The following is a 14,605-nucleotide window of genomic DNA, read 5'->3' on the forward strand; positions in this document are numbered from 1 at the left end:
TTTGTCAACGGCAACAAATTTCTTATATTGAAACAATATGAGCTCCTAGAAAAAAAACTAGATGCAAACAAACTAACTTACTAACAAGATTATTTGTATTTGATTATCATGTTTTATGTTCCAAAATTGGTGATCACGAATTCAAGATTTAGTTTATCCTTGTTATCTTATCCCTGATAAGGGTGCTGGTTATTTTAACTTATAAGTTATAAACTTATAACCCATTTTGCCCACCAAAAAAGCTACAGGTTTTTGATACACATGTCGGTAAAAGTGATGCATTTGATCACTATTTAAGGCTGGATTTGGGGCCTAAGCACACTGATGGGTTGGTTTAGTGCTCAAGCATGGGAGATTATTAAATAAAAAAACTTAGTCTAACAAGTGTTGATTATTGTCATTAAGCATTATTGTATTTTGGGGTGAATATGATTGTTGCGCGCCTAGATCAAAATCTAACATGAATCTATGTCTTCATTCTAAATGAATCACATGTTAAAAGACAGATTTTATTCATGGTCACACAATGTCCATCCAACTCTATCACCCTTTTGGCAATGTGCTAAAATAAGAAATCATCTCAAACTCAATCCACAAAACTTAAATGTATACACTATTTCGTGCACTAATTAAACATTCTTACGATGATGCACAAATCACCAAACCTACAAAACTTCCCAACTCTCAAGCTTTCTTACAATAAATAATCATGTGTGTTCATGATGGTATAATGTTTAATATCTCTGAGAATCGTACGTGTTGCACTTTCAGATTGAAATAGTTCGATGAAACTCACGAATTTCTCAATCGGATAAGACCTAGAGAGTTTCAAGAACAAATATGTTCATCCTCCATTATGATTGGTCGTACACTAGAAGATGACCACATTCGCGTATTTAGAACTTATCGAAAACTGCTTTAAAGCAGTTATTTAGGGTCAGGTATTAGGGCAAACCGGGCTCTATCTCAACAAGTCAATCTAATTATACTAAAATTACCAGCAATTCTTTACGACACCTTGGAACCTTGCCCTGTAAGGTGGGACATTGATAAGTTAATTATAGTGTTTGAGTAAAGTGATTTCTCTAGTACGATAAGAAAATATTATTTTTGTAGTGCAACTACTTATCCATATATTTGTCAATCAAAACTTTCATACCTCATTAGTGGCATCTCCATTACTTTGATATAATCTTATTCGGTATCAATCATAGTCGAATTCCTAAGGAAAAAGTACGCGAGATCCTTTTGTCATCTTTGTTCCACGTGCTCTTACATGTTGTCTATTATAGAGAAATTTATGGATGCATTATCAATGTCTCCCCAACTATGAAGGTTGTCACTAGTGTGTCTAGACACAAGAGCAGGTAAGGGTGTTATGGGGTCTTGTGTTTAGGGCTGTAAACGAACCGAACGAACACGAACAAGGTCTTGTTCATGTTCGTTCGTTAAGAAAATAACGTGTTCACGAACGGTTCACGAACACTTACCGAACGAGATTTTATGTTCGTGTTCGTTCATTAAGGAAATTAATGTGTTTACGAACAGTTCATGAACACAAACGAACACAAATAAAATTGGCAGAGCCTAGAGATTGAGACCGATGTATTCACCAATGTGAATAATGAAAGCCTATAAACGAATCGAATGAACATGAACAATGGCATGTTCGTGTACGTTCATTTAACTTTAGAAGAACACGGACATTTAATCGAACAAATATTTATGTTCATGTTTGTTTATTTAAAAATGGATATTTGTGTTTTAAAATTAAACAAACATAACTGAACAAAGATAAACAAACATGTATAAACAAATATAAATGAACACAAATTAACAAATATAAAACCTTTAAGTAGATGACCTATCAAGATAATATTTAATTGCTTTCTATTAATAATAAACGAACGTAAATAAATAGACATAAACAAACATAAACGAATGTTCATGAACATAAATGAACGAACGGAACATATGTTCATGGAATGATTGGGCGTAAAGCGTCTGTAGGTGGCTTTTTAAGTCCGCCGTCAAATCCCTCGTTCGTTTAATTAGACGAACACAAATTTTTTGTTCATGTTCGTTTGTTTATTAAATAAATGAACTTCCCGCCAAAAGGTTCACGAATATTTCACGAATGTTCGGTTCGTTTACAGGCCTACTTGTGTTGTATGTTTATTAAGTGGTTAGTTTTAGAGAAATCAATAGGGCTATAAGTACATGATGAGCATGTCATTATGAACTAGATACAATTTACGGCTCATGACTTGTATATATGTGCCATTCACTCAAATTGTAGCCCCATCCTAAGTCAAGTGAAGTAATTACGGCTCATGACTTCTATCAGGTAGTAACAACATTACGTTTTACATTTGCTTCGTGATATGATAGTTATTCATGTCCACACAGTGCTAAAATCTTAGTAAGTTATTGACGGTATTTAAAACATAACACAACCTTGGCTGCATTACATTGCTTAATTGTATTGCGTGTTTCACTGAAAAAGGAATACAAGTGATCAAAGACCTTAATTAAGCATTTTACTAGGTTTGTGTACTCATCAAACTCTATTTATCTTTATTTCAAGCACTTGTTTCCTAACCAGAAAATGTGTAATACTGTAATACAATCAAACATTGTAAACCACCAATGTTGCCAAATTGGTCTCATACATGAAGATAATGCGTGTCATTGTGTGTGACGTAAACCGTAGACACGTTTAATGATGATACATAAAAAAGTTAATATGCATAAATAAACTTTCACGTATATCATGATATTTTATCATTTTTGAAAGCATTATATTCGTACGCCAATATAAAGTAACTACTTGAATTAAATTCGCATAATATTGGCACATAAAGTTGGCTAATTTGATGAAAAAATGTTTTAAAAAACATTATTCTTTTTTTCTTCTAGATATATTGATAACAACTGGAATAGAATATATCCCAAGTTAACCCAACGTTTCAAATATGGGCTAAATAAGCTCCCTACAAGAATAAATAAGCAGGCCTAAAGGTGGTGAGAACATAGAAAAGAAAGAATGGGATCCGCTCCGAGACCTTTTTGTAAATGGTCATGGAACCACAATAATAGCCGTTAGGACTTTTATCTTTAAGCCGTTGATAAAATCAAATGCCAAATTTATAAAGTTCATTTTTACTCAATTATTTTGCTCTAGATATCTAGAATTGTAAACGCATCAAGTTTCTCATAAGCTATTTGATATCAACTTGCTAAAAGCTTGAATCAATCAAGTTTTGAGTTGCTCAACTTATTTAATAAACTAGTTCAAGCTTCATTTACCAAGTTTAACTAGACTTGCCAGCTTAGAAAGTTTATTAATTACTAGGTTAGAAACCTGTGTATTACACGGGTTTGAAAAATTAAATCTCATTCATTATCTTATTATATGATTTTGGTTCTTCAAGGTGCAATAAAAAAAGTTGCAATAATTATGTACAAAAAACACATCAAAACTCTTGAACAAACACAAGAGCTGAAAAATATGAACAAACTGCTTTTAAGTATATTGATGTGTTAGTGTCAACATATCTTGCTACTAAACTAACAAATGCAAGAAATTCTATCAGTAAAAAAAAGTTTAGCAAATGATTCAAGTTGAGGATTTTAATGATATTAAATTATTAGCCATTCATAACTAATAAAAAAATGAACTTGTGTGGCTTACTTCATGTATTTTTTTCTAATTCATACCTTAGGTTATAAAATTATAAGCAATGGCAACTGCATATTTGGTAATATCGGCAAACAAAGTGTAATACAAATAAAGCTATAGGCATTTTATAATAATTTATTTCGGTTTCAAACATGCCATTTTACTAGGCCTCTAATTTTAGATGATCCTGGCATTTACTACAGAAATCGGCAAAAGCGACCGCCATTTCGGTCGCAAATCGGTTGCGAATGCCCTTTTGCGACCGAATTGCGACCAGTTAAACCTTGGTCGGGAATTATTTTGCGACCATTTTTTGTGATCGAAAATATTGTTGCGACTGATTTTGCGACAATATTTGTAGTTGCAAATTTAACAACCGAATCTGCGACCGATTCGTTTTTGCGACTGATTTTGTGACCGAATGTTTAGTGACCGAGATTGCGACCGCAATTTTTCCCAACCAGTTTTGTGACCGAAAATTTTACGACCGGCTTTGCAACCGAACCTGTTTACGACCGATTTTGTGACCGAAAATTTTACGACCGGTGTAACACCCCGGCTTAAGCGGAAACGCCCGAGTGTGATGTACAGATTGCTCAAACACACGTGGCACTATTAAGTGACCATAATAACATTAATTCATTAAATAGCCAAGTACACAAGTTCAATCAAGTAAACAATACGAGTTTAAATCAAAGATAAACAATAATCAAAACAAATGTCTCGTTTATTAAATAACCTAGGTAATCTAAGTGTCTTCAATACTTCAACCTCTAATCACGGACCTGTAACATATGTATAAAATATGGTCAGCTATAAATATAGCTGGTGAGTTTCCACAGTTTAAATACGTACATAAAAACCATACAATTCATAGACATGTGGTAAACGAGCAGGGTAAGTCCTTTCCAGTTGGTACAACCAACGTACTTGGATAATCAGGCCCTTTTCCACTCGATACAAATGGACCGGAGTGCAAAGGGGGGCGTATGATCATACTTAATGAGGCTTCCCAATCGTGCAAGTAATATTCGTGCAAGTAATACAAGTAACACACAAGTCCATTATACGAATTGTAGTTTTGTAATAGAAGAAATAATACTTGTATCTTTATAAGGATACATATGCTACCCCAAAACATTAAAACATTAAAAAGGGGTGGTGAAAAACTCACCTTAATGATTGAGGCGAAAAGGGAATAAGTACTTGAAAGCGTTTGAGAATAACCACAACCAAACACGTCACGTAAGCCGAAGCAAGCGATCCACGCTAACTAAATTGAGTAAAAAAAACAACACTTAATCGATAATCGTACGGGGTGTTTTTATTGTAAAACTTGTAATGAATATTTTATATTATTTTCTATTCTTTGGTTATAATATTATTATTTATGTCTAAACAGAAATCGGTTACTAATATGATTAAAGTATTTTAACGGCGAGAAAACGAAGTTTATATGTTCGGAAAGCTTGAACTATTGTTTATAATTTATATTTATATTTATTGCGTTGACTAAACGGTTTCTAGAAATTTAAAGTTTACTTTACGTTTATTTAACGATTTTTAATAATGACTTACGAAAAAGAGAAACTTGATTTTTAAAGGTAAAATGATGTGATATATTTTATAGTTATTTTATATAATTTTTATTTAACTTAAAAAAGTTTTTTTTTTAATTTTATTTTGATTTTTAATTGATTAAAAGTTTAATTAGTAGTTAGTAAATTGATGTTAAATAAACAACAAAATAGTGCTTGACCCGGGTCTGGGTGATACAGATTACGTGTTTAACCAGTTGTGCTAGGGGAAGACATCCATTACGAGTTTGGTTTTTAATATATTTATATATTAACAGTTTATAGCTTATATTAATAATAATAATAATGTGGGCTATTAAAAAAAAAGAGAATTTCGCATGACCCGGGTTTCGAAACCCGGGTCTTTTTTGTGTTAACCCGTGTGTCTAACCAGTTGGTCTGTATAATACGTTTGTTTTAAGTATAAGAAAATACGTATATATAATATACTTCAGGTTCATCTTCTTCATATGAAGAACATAAACTCTAATTTCCAATTGATGCTTTTGTTCATTGTTTGGTGAAATTAGATTAGGGGTTTTGATTATTGGTTCATCGACATTAATAAACACATAACAATTACCTTTGTACGTTTTGGTTTAGCAGAGATTAAGGTGGCCGGAAAAGTTAACAAGAAACTCCCAATTACAGAAAACTCGGTGTATTAGAGGGGGATTTAGAGGATTGAGCGAGTTGTAATGAAGCTTGGGCATCTATTTATACTACGGGGTGGAGCGTATACACGATATTTGCATTAATGGTGAATCCCGTAAATTCCGGCGACGATTACGGGTCTATTTACGGCGAATAAACGCAATTAACTTGTTGGTTAATGTTTTATATTGGCGGAGAAATGCGTTTACATATTTATTTGGTTAAAACGACGAAATTTGGTGGTGTTTGGGTTACCTCCGGCGTCGATTCCGGCGGCCGGAGGGTGGCCGGAAAAACGTGAGGTGGGGGAGGGGGGATAGGGTTGGGTTTTGAATTTAATATTATTATAATAATATAATTAATATAAAAGTTATAGTTTAACCCCTGAAGTTTAATAAACCTATTAAATGGATTTTAAATACTTTTAAGTTAATATTAGTTTTCAAAGATTTACACTTTTAACCCTAAACTTTATAATTAAATTATATAGTTTCCGGTTTTGAATAATTTACGTGTTTAACCCGCGCGGCTCGATTAACGTTAAGGTTCGGGAATTTATAAACATTTAAATAACAACGAATAATGAACATTAAATGTCGGAAATCACTTTATTAAAATATATTTAATACATCGAAACGACCCAACGGGTCGGGTTTACAATACGAACACGAATCGAAAATTGACGAATGTCACAACCAGCTTTGCGACCGAACCTGTTTATGACTGATTTTGTGACCGAAAATTTTACGACAGGCTTTGCGACCGAACCTATTTACTACCAATTTTGTGACCGAAAAATTTTGCGGCTATTTTTGCAAACGGAAACTTTTACGACCAAATGGTTAGCGATTGATACGTTTAGCGACCGAAATTGTGACAATCTATTTACACATGATTTTGCGACTGACTTCGTAACCAAGCTTTGGTATAAATTTGCGACCGGCCTTGTTTCGGTCAAAAATAAATACGTAGAATTTAAAGAATCTTTTTTTTCCAGTTTTGCACTATTTGTAAATTTCAATACCATAATCAAATAGTTGCAAAGTTAACAAGATTCATCCGATTCATAAAACAAACAAACATTAAAAACAAATACGACAAAAGTATAGAGGTACAATGAGAAATGTCAAACATAGTTGCAGTAACAAAAAAACCAAATTTAACTAATTAGAGATATTTTTTGTTATTTTCTTCAAAAGGAATTGAATTTGCTCTTGCATTTTATTGTTTTTCTCATGCATTTTGGCATTTGCAACCCTATTTTCTTTGATTTGCTCCATCATTGAAAGTTTATCTGCTCTTTCTTTTTCCTTCTCTAGTGTTTCTGTTTCTTTCTCTTGTCGTAGTTACACTATTTCCTCATTAAACCGTTGTACCTATAATTAAAATACAACATTAAAATCTAATTTTTACAACATTTTAAAAGATGTTTCAACATGTAAAAGTAAATTAGATAGTACTTTCAAGATTATAATGGTTTAATATCCCTCTAAATAGTACTTATTTTCTATGTTGTTAATTTATTATGCTTATTGTTAGAAGTGAGCTTCTAACGGGTCACACCCGTTGTGACATTTGAGCCAAAACAAGGTACACCTCACTATGTATTTACCGATTAAGCAAATAAACGCCTTTTGCGTAACAAACGAACGATTAACCGAACGGGTCGGGTTATGACCCAGATGTAAGGCCCCGTTACCGGTAGCCCTACTTTCGTGTTGGATTTACTCATAAACGCAGTTCTAAATATCAGAGTTAATTAAAACATTCGCGGAATATAAAAGCTTTCATAAAACTTTTCATAACAAAACACGTCTTGTCTTAAAACATCATTTTGTCTTTCAAAATAAACGAAACATTAAACTTAAACGTCTTGAGTCTTCCGATGCCAGCCTCTTATTCAGTGCCACGTGTCTCCTCAAGCGAGCTGCCTCGTCCTACTCACCTGCGTGCATACTAAAAGTCAGCTACGCTGAGTGAGTTCTAGTTAATCATACACTATACAATACACATAAACTTATATTCTTTCATTCATACTTTCATACTTTCATACTTTCTTTTGTATTAACTTACTTTCATATCTTACGTTATAAAGAGCATTACGCCCTACATTCCTCGAGTATTATTAGGGCTCGGTACCCTCATTCCTCGAGTATTATTAGGGCTCGGTACCCTCTTTCCTCGAGTATTATTAGGGCTCGGTACCCTCTTTCCTCGAATATTAGTAGGGTTCGGTTCCCTAGTTCTCGAATATTAGTAGGGTTCGATTCCCTCTTCGTTACCATACAACCATACATCATACCTCGAGTATTATTAGGGCCCGGTACCCTCTTCGTAACCATACAACCATCCTTTCCTTCTTTTATTAACTTTATCACATTCATACACATAAGCATACATATCATACTTACCTTATACTTAGCGTTACAACCTGACAGTACGTGCAATATCCGAAGATCGTTCACGTACCGTCAAGCCATCATTCATACATATCACATCATTCACATAAGGCATACACTTATCTCTTAGGATAAGCGTATTAACAAACATATCGAGTATGCACACAGCCCCGAAAACATAACACATAATTGGGGCTAGAAACTCACCTGAATCCTGTTACGCTCTCCGTTAATAGTTATTCCCTTCTTGAGCTGTGCACGGCTAACTGTATAATATTTACACGTATCAATTAACTACTACTACTCATGTTGTATTTCTATCTTTATATGACCCACAACGAACGGGGGTCCGGGGGCAGCGCCCCTGGCAGCGGGGTCTAGGGGCGGCAGCCCCTAGCAGGGTCCAAGGGGCAGAGCCCCTGGCTGGGGTCGAGCTGCCAGGTCAGCTTGGAAAAATTTTATTTCCATTAACTGTCTTAACACATTTTTCATTAGGTTTTTAATTTATTTTCTAATCGAACTTGGCTTTAGGCGAAGTTAAACTTTAGGCGAACTTTGCTTTAGGCGAAGTTAAACCTTAGGCGAACTTAGCTTTAGGCGAAGTTAAACCTTAAGCGAACTTAGCTTTAGGCGAAGTTAAACCTTAAGCGAACTTAACTCAGGCGAAGTTAATTAGTTAGGAGAACTTGCTTGCAGGCGAAGTTAAGCTTTTGCAGGCGAAGTTGCCCAGTTCAGCTACGGGTTTGTTTTTTATCAAGCATTTTGGCGATTTTAATACCCTTGTTATGGTTCGACATCACCCACTACGTTCCCTAACCGTTTTCGGTCGTATATATATCCCGTATATACTATAAAGCTTGGACCTTTAAGTAAAAACGTTCAATACTACGTAAACTTTAAAGGTCAAGAACATACCTTTAGCGCTCGTTCGATCTTGGTTAGCTTGTTTATGCACTCTATATTTCGTGTAATAAGATCTAATACCAACTAACGTTTACTCTCTCTCGGATCTTGCTCGTTTATGGTGTGTGTATGTTTGGAGTGTGTAGAGATTATGATGGAAATGAAATGAGGGTTTAGGGTTTTAGGTTGGTTTAGGGGATATTTATATCCCTTAAAGCCCATGGACCTAAGGCCCATTCTCATTTAACCCATCTCAATTAATCTAAATCCATGATCCGTTCTTTACTCGATATTAATTAATTAATAACGCGAAATCACTAAACGTAACTTTCTTTATTCAACATTATAAATTTTAGGATGTTACACCAGATATCTCGGGGGGGCCATCTATAAGTGATATACGTTTAATACAAGCTAAAACATTAGAAATATGGCCTTAGTTTGATAGCAAACAAGTTAAACGAAAATATGCTCGTTTAACTACCCGCTATAGATTTAAACGCGAAACATAGTTACAAACCAAGCATTGTATCATCTGTTAAGCCGAAAAATACTTACCAAACACTTATTTGAAATGTTTTAAGCGATCCGTGAAAATATTTTTGATTTTTATAAACATATAGTATGTTTTTATAATTTTACACAAAACTAGCCGAAAAACACTCGTTTTCGCACTGTTTTACGCACCCGATATATTTTAGGCGTTCCAGCTACACCCAGATTAGTTATACAGCCCAGTTTAGTGTTGAGATTATAATAATATTAAAGCATTAATATTATTATAATATTGATTATAGGAACTACTGATAGCAGATCGAACAAACCACGAGCTGATACAGTACTGATTATCTACTAAACCGTGAGTTTCATGACCCCACTTCTAAACTGTTTTACGAACTTTTGGGGGTGAAAAGCATGTTTGCTTATATCTATATACTTATCTGAAACATGTGATAATGTGAATTATCTAAAAGTGCTAACACTTGAAAGTCACCACTAACACAGTGATTAACTTCGAGCCGGTGGCTTGTGAATAGTACTATTGGTATGACAAACCCAGGCGGGGCCAGCACGGTTGCTGAGACATAATCCTGTTTGCACATGTCCATATTTTTACAAACCAGCTAGGTAGTGTTAGACATAGCTACCGGGGCATGTTGTAGGCGGAAAGGGGCCACGACGGTTGATTGAGCGTGGGAAATGGAGGTACGCAGCACGAACAGTCCATGCTTCACTGTAGCTTAGCATAATTACATCACATACATCATTTACATTCATACATACATACATATTTATTTTATGATTACAAGTGTTAACTTGTGAATACTCATAACTGTTTTCTTGAAACTCGTGAAACTCACCAACTCTAGTAGTTGACCCGTTTTAAACTGCTTTTCAGGTGTACTTAAATCGGAATGATTTGGTGATCTGTTACTTGCTCAAGGTGTGTGGTTGATGCTATGTGAATAGAGGCAAGGGTGTTAGTAGTAAGAACGTATAGTTAATGAACCAGTTTTGTTTGTATCGCCTAGACTGTAAAACAATGATAGAACAATGAGTTGTAATATATTGTAAATTAGTTTGTAATGTTTCTTTATAAACAATGTGTTGATACCAGAGGTGTCTGTTACATTCCCGTTTTACGTTTCCGTATTGTGCTAGTCGGGGTGTGACCCGTCAAACCCGTGTACCCGGCCCACCGAACCCATTTAACAAACCCGTATTCCACATAAACAGGTTTGAAGATTTCACATAAACAAGAAACGTTTCGATCCGGGTCATACCCGGCGGAACAATGTTTGAACCGTGAGCCCGTGAAGATCAAACTTTTGTAACATAGATCTAGGGTTCTATACTTTGCTTATTCATCACGGTTTCTATACAGAAGGTTTGGGCATATACAATAATTGCATAATGCTAGTAGCCAAGTATTCACAAGATATTTAGTGGGCACAAATATAAAACTAAATATAGATTATATTAGGTTAGGAACTCAAGATATCATGCTAGCGCATAACCAGATTATGATCAAAACACACTGAAAATTTCTCATACTTTCTAAATTTGTAAACCAGTTTCACTAATCCAGTTTAAACCTTGTTTAAAAAATCAATTAGCTGCAGATTAGTGGTCCATAAGAGACCCGTGAAACCCACCCACCCGACCCGTAGAACCCGTTTCAAAACCCGGACTGCAGCATTTGTAGTGATCAGATTCCGGGTTTGAAAATATGGTTTAACCGTTCTGGTCCGGGTCGGTCCCGTTACAGACCGCTATTTACTGTCATGTAATTCTAAGCCAAACAAAGTAACAAAATGATATATTATCACTTGAATATAAATAAAAAGGTTTACCAAAATAGAATAAACATACCTCTTCATTTCTTGCAGGTAAATACGAAACACTAGTACCCAGTGTTGACGGTATACCCGTCATCACAGCATGTGGATCACTGATATCATTAAACCCAAAAAGTCTACCTTTTTTCTTCCCCCCAACAACTTGTACCCATGAGTCTGGATTAAATAACGGGCGTTTGCTAGCATCATCTCCATGCCTCTCCTTGACATATTTCTAATATGATATCTATAACATACAAGAAAATAATGTTTTTTTAATATTTATAACTTTTGATAACTAACTAATAAGAGCATACACTTTATAAGTAAAGAAACTTACAAGAGAGTCCTTTGCTCGGGTGTCAACCCAATCAAAATCATTATGTATATCAATCTCATCCAAAACGTTGGCATCTCCTGAACCCTCGCCTCCTCTACGACTCGATAATCTATCTAAAGGTCTTGTCCCTTTCTTCCCGTGTGACTGCATCCAAATTTCATCTACGGTGGCAGGCCGCCCAAGTTCTTTATCCTACAAAAGTCATATTTGAAGGTTAATATCAACGTTTTGAAACCTGGACCGGACCGGGCGGTTCAACTTGGAACCACTTGACATTCCGGTCCGGTTCACACCATTTAACCCGTTTTCTAAATACCCGACCCAGTAAACCGACGGTTGAACCGGTAGAACCCAACTTTTCTATTTAATCAAAAATATCTTCCAAGTGGAGTCGAACCTAAGTTATATTTATCTAGTGAAATATAAATCTTATATTTAATGGTGGAAGTTTTGATCCTTCGCAATAAATTATTCGGTTTGAATTGTTTCATAATATCCAAAATAATTGACCAAATCATTTATTTGAAAATTAAAATCTGTAACAAATTAGCATGAGAAAATAAATTAACGGATCATGAGATAACTTCCAAATATATAGCATGAGATATTTATATTAATAAAAATACATAACTAAAACATTGGTTAATATTGGCATGAAATGTTTATTATAAAGGACAATTAATATCTCTTACTGCTTTTAGTTTAACCGTCACATAGGTTTGAGAGCCGAGAGTATGTTTGCCCCCTGTTGATTTCTCTCTATTTATGATATTCTGAGAAGACTTTTTCTTCCACTCGTCTGTATTCCATTTTTGAATTAGTTTTTCTCAAATCTCAGCCCCCATCCATTGTGGCTTATGTGAAATAAGAACACTGAAATCATCTACAAATTCTACACCTGCCTTACTTACAGCAACCTTAGCACCCTCCCGAAGCCTACTCAGCAAATCCTTAAATTTTCTTTTCATAAACTTCACCCAGCAAGAGTGAACTTGGTCATCCCACTCCTTTTCCCATTGATAGTATCCCTACAAAAAACATTTTTTTAGTAATCTTTGTATCATTTATTAAGGTAGAGACAATTTTATTTACGAATATTTGTAAATACAAACTTTGAAACGCTCAAACATCCTGTTTCGATCCTCTATGGAGACATCCTTCCAACTCAGCCAAGGTTGGGAATACATAGCCTCCAAAATTTCACCTATAGTCAGGGTAGCGTTACTTTGATTACTAACTATAAAATGAAAACAATGCAACAGTCCACATTAATTGCATTACATAATACGTATAAAGAAAATATTAATATTATGTGCTTACTGTCCATAAATAATCCAAATCCACTCTCGATTTCTTGGTTCTGGTAGTGGCGTAGGGGCAACCAGTCCCCGCCGGCCAACAGTTGACTCGTCATCATCACTACTTTCATGTTGAGACTGTGTCTCATACACATCCAAAGCTAACCGTTCACCGGTACCACTATCTTGACCGATGACTCGACCCCTACCCCTACCACCTCCTGCTGAACTGCGAGCCATGACAGCTACAACAAAAAAAAAATCAAATACTTACATAATTATCATTAAACAGAAAATCACAGATTCATTACTTGTTAAATTGGAAACATTGAATCGGGATATAGAAGATGATTATTTGAGAATTCATTTGAATATTGAGATTAACATGCAAACAATCACTTCACAGTTTCCAACTAGTTCTTATAAAAAATTGCAGATTTTGGTAGGTATTTTTTTTAAACCAAAAACTTACAGCGGTGTTCAGGTTTCCATCGGTTTTCAAACAAAACAACAGTCCTCACTCATATTACAAATTATTTTAACCTATTTGACTCCCATGGAAGTCAAAATTGAAAACTTGGGTTAGGGCAACAAAGTTACAAACTGCTGTATGTATGTATGTATGTATGTATGTATGTATGTATGTATGTATGTATGCGTATGTGTTTGAATAAAGGATAATGCACATTGTGGGTTTTGTAATTGATTTGAGATTATAAAGTGATTTTTCCTATTACAAGAATTGCTATATATATATAATTTAAGAACTAATACCAAAGGAAAGGAAATATAATCAATCTAATTACAAGACACCAAATAAATAAAGATGCAGATGATGAGTTACCAATTTGCTTTTGGTTTTCAAATCAGGGGAAAATCGTCTGTTGAACAATCGTGAGAAGGGAGAGTGATTGAGATAATATAGAGTTAAGTTACAATAACCGATCGAAATTGTGGGAACCACTAATGCGGAGTGCTCCATTGAATGATTTAGCCACGTCTTTAAACAATATATATGCAATATTTTTATAAATTAATTATGTATTATTACATTTTTATATAAGTTTTAAATTTAATAAATTAATATTTAGTAGTTAGTTTCTCAAAAGTAAAAGTATTGATTTACATCCCCTCTATCAGGGTGTTTACGTTCGGTTCAAAAAGACCATGACTCGCAACACGATTGAAACTAACTCGATAAAAAACTCGATTTAAAATTGAGCTGAGCCGAGCCGGCTCGTTTTGTAATCGAGTCAAGGTCAAGCCTGTGGTGACTCGATTCGTGGCTCCTCTCATAGGCTCAACTCAATAGCTCGATTTTTTCTTATATATATATATTGAGCAAATGGCAAATTGTGATAAAATAATAAACAATAAACGGTGCATTTAAATACAGGGAAATGTTCTCTAATT

The sequence above is a fragment of the Bidens hawaiensis genome, unplaced genomic scaffold (genome assembly GCF_021521415.1).
Source record: "Bidens hawaiensis isolate Kalapana, Puna unplaced genomic scaffold, B.hawaiensis_p1.1 tig00025586_1, whole genome shotgun sequence".
Classification (NCBI taxonomy): domain Eukaryota; kingdom Viridiplantae; phylum Streptophyta; class Magnoliopsida; order Asterales; family Asteraceae; genus Bidens; species Bidens hawaiensis.